This window comes from Triticum dicoccoides, chromosome 5B, assembly GCF_002162155.2.
Source record: "Triticum dicoccoides isolate Atlit2015 ecotype Zavitan chromosome 5B, WEW_v2.0, whole genome shotgun sequence".
Lineage (NCBI taxonomy): Eukaryota > Viridiplantae > Streptophyta > Magnoliopsida > Poales > Poaceae > Triticum > Triticum dicoccoides.
This window is the reverse complement of record NC_041389.1, coordinates 453,016,982-453,020,717: the sequence shown is the minus strand read 5'-3', so window position 1 is coordinate 453,020,717 and position 3,736 is coordinate 453,016,982. Positions and strand designations below refer to the sequence as shown.

The following is a 3,736-nucleotide window of genomic DNA, read 5'->3' as shown; positions in this document are numbered from 1 at the left end:
ATAACAAGATTTCTCCAATGTCCTCAAGAACAAACAGGACTACTCTCAAGTCATATTCAATGTTAATGATCAGCAGAGAATAATATATGATTAACAATATGAACATATGATCTTTCACCAAGTAAACTAACTAGCATCAACTACAAGATGTAATCAACACTACTAGCAACCCATAGGTACCAATCTGAGGTTTGAATACAAGAGATGAACTAGGGTTTGGAGATAAGATGGTGCTAGTGAAGATGTTGATGGAGATGAGAGGAATGTTGGTGATGACGATGGCTTCAATTTTCCCCTCCCGGAGGGAAGTATCTCCAGCGAAATCGTTCCACCGGAGAGCAAAAGTGCTCCTGCCCAGGTTTCGCCTCGAGACTGCGGCGCTTCGTCACAAAAGTCTTCTTATTAATTTTTCTAGGGCAAATGGCTTCATACAATAAAAGATGGGCCTTAGAGGCCTGTTGTGGACCCCACAAGCTCACATGGCATGCCTGGGGGCACCGGAGCTTGTGGGTCCCTGTTGGGCTCCCTACAGTAGATTTTTCTTCCAATATTTTTTTATATTCCAAAATAAATCTCCATAAGTTTTCAGGTCATTTGCTGGAAAGAATAGCTATCTCTGTTGTAGCTCTTTTCAAGTCCAGAATCCCAGCTGCCGGCAATCTCCTTCTTATGATGTAACTTGCAATTTAAGAGAGAAAAAGCATTAGAATTACATCTAAAAGTGAAATATAACTTCAAAACAATGAAAATAACAGTACGAAAACATGATGCAAAATGGATGTATCATGCCTCCCATTGGGTAATGGCGATAGTTTCCATCCACGCTCGAGTGAAAGCATCCCATCGTCGGACGATGTGACACCCTTCGAGACGGGGTGAGGGAGCAGGGGGGGGGGGGGTCATTTCGACAATGGAACTGGAAGGCGCTCAAGTGTTGGAAAACCAAGCGATGGTGATGGCATGACCTTTATTGACATATAGTCTTCTTCTCGAGTTTACCTCAGCTGTTGCTTTAGTCCTTTGATCCTGTATGAGGGCTCCGATGACTAGGAGCGATGCTCAACTCTTTCTTGTTATCTCTTTGGGTCATCTAAGTTTTTTGTTACTCCACTTGAGCACCCTTGTATCTTGTCATTGTCTTTTATGTATGTTGTGGTGTTGTGTTGTTCTGTTGGTTGTACTAATTTAAAGCCGGGCGGTAGCCTTTTTCTAATAAAACACGTCCTCACAAAGTTTGGTTTCTAATGTGAAGTAAGGCCTCCCTGCAACCAGAATATGTATTATCATTAGTGACAACCCCACGTCAAGGTTATTCATGTTACACGTATAACAAACAATCCTAATTGTGACACACATAATAAGTCAAAAAAAAATGGGGCTCCTATGAAGTCCAATGCCTCGCCAAACTTCCAGAAATTTGTGTCTACAACTTAAAAAAACTGAATTTTGAAATTATAAGCTTCTATAAATTTTCCGAACAAACTTGTAGGATCTTTTAGTTTTGAAATTTTTCACAAAAATGGAATTTCAGTCTCCTTGAATTTTCAAAAATTCAAACTTTTAGAATATTCAACTTTCAAGAACTTCCATAAATTATGAAAAATTGAACCCCCAGATTTTGCATGTTCATTTTTTGGAAAAATGAAAATGAAAAAAAATGCCATGGTCCCTGCGGTAGGCCTCCCCCAAGCTATAGCGCGTGTCCCGAAGGTAATCTTCCAACGTGTGCACTTCGTGCGTGCGGCCCTCCTCGGGTATGTCCGGACATGCAACACGTGCATGAGGTCCTCCACAACATGCGGTGCCCCTATAAGGTGCATTCTCTTGCTCGTGGTCAACTGCGGATGCGTCAGTTTTCAGCCAAAAGATACTTCATATTTGACCAACATACAAAATCTCATGCACAGTAGTGATCAATGCAATCCCATATTTTTTGTATGAAATCAAAGTACATATATATCCAATTTTGCCACAAACAATTCTAAACTATTCCAAAAAACAATTGTGTTAATTGAAGCCCAAAAATAGTCTTTGTAGCAGCAGTTAGAGATCAGGCTGAAGCATCGACGACGGCGTTGGCGAACCATGGTCGCCTGAGCGCGGTGGTGGCCGACAACCTCTTGTCGATGTTGCACGGGAGGAGCCCCTTGAGGACTTCGAAGCCGAGGCGGTCCTCTGGGAAGTGCAGACGAAGCTTGTTGCGGGAAATGGCATGCAGCGGCGTCACCAGCTTCCCGGCGAGCGGCAATGACTCGTAGGCTGGCCAGATCGTGAACAATGGCACGCCGAGAACGCGGAAGATGGCGAGGAGCTGTTGGGCGTCGTCGTCCCCGTCGAAGAGTGGCTTCCCGGACAGGAGCTCGGCCATGACGCAGCCGAGGGACCACATGTCAACTGTGGCGTCGTAGTCGGTCTTGCCGAGGAGCATCTCCGGTGCCATGTATCGGCGTGTCCGTGCTGGCCGTACGGCGCGGGCTCTGCCATGGACACCGCGAGCCCTAGGTCGCAGATCTTGACGTTGCTGATGCCGTCTGCACCGACGAGGATGTTCCCCGGCTTAATGTCGCGGTGGATGATGCGGAGCCCGTGCATGTGCTTGGCGGCGCCGAGGAGCTGCTCCATGATGCAGCGCACGTCGGCCTCGGGGAAGGGCCGGCCGCGGTGGTGCTCGTGGAGGACATCGTGCAGGCTGGGCCCGACGCACTCCATGACGACGGAGAGCTTCCGGGCGAAGGGGTCGAGCGAGAGCGCCCGGAGCTCGACGATGGCGCGGTGGCGGTGGCACGCCGCGAGGAACGCCGCCTCGCGCAGCGTACGGGCGTTGGCGCAGCCGCAGCAGGCGACGCCGGCGCCCTCGTGCGCGCAGGGGAGCGGCCTCTTGATGGCAACGGTGCAGCCGTGGGTGAGGTGGCGCGCCTCGACGACCCCGCCGTAGCCGCCCTCGCCGAGCGCGCGCGTCACCTGGTAGTCGGTGGAGCTCCAGTAGCGCGCCCTCTTGCAGAAGGCGAGCCTCGGGGCGCCGCCGCTGGTGTCCACCTTGAAGTCGGGGTGGTCGCCGGGGAAGGCGCGCTTGATGGCCATCGGGAACGGAGGGTGAGGAGGAGGTCGATGGAAGAAGCTGCGCGGCCGAAAAGGAAACGAGGAGAGGATCGCATGGTGGCGGTGGTATATATTGAGGTTGGGATGCTCAGCGTCAGCGAGACGTGCTCGACTGGTCCTCGGATTCAACGAGGTCAACGCGCTGCGTGGCTTGGGCGAGACTGCAACGGGATCATGTACGCGTTCGGATTCGTAGCCGGAGAGGAAGTGGAAACTGGAAAAGGGAGGAAAAAATGGACTGCCTACGGGCGGGTCACTTGCCCGATTTTGATTTTGCTACGTACTCTTCGTTATCTTCCTGCCTGGTGAGTGGCGCACGGAATATCTGTTATCTGTGCATGGATCACCGTGGTTTCTTTGAGATTCACGATATTTCCTTTGTTGTTGTCGAAATTTATCTCGTTTAGTTTTTTTCCATCTATCATCATGTTCATTGTGTACCAATAAAAAATGCACCTGTATTGGATCGGTTTTGGGATATACGATGATACACAATGAAACATTAAGATGCACTTTGAAATGAGAAAAAGTAATGACACTTTAAAACAAGGAAAACACTATCGCTCAACCGGCAGATGTTTGTGTGTGCGTCCACCTTCTTCGTAGCCGTCGGATTTGATTTGGGTCTAACGACTCA

The 3,736-nt window shown here is 49.4% G+C and overlaps 1 pseudogene; it reads right to left on the bottom strand.

Annotated features, from left to right (window-relative positions):
• Positions 1-2,050: 2,050 nt before the first annotated feature.
• Positions 2,051-3,533, bottom strand: LOC119309716 (annotated as a pseudogene).
• Positions 3,534-3,736: the final 203 nt, after the last annotated feature.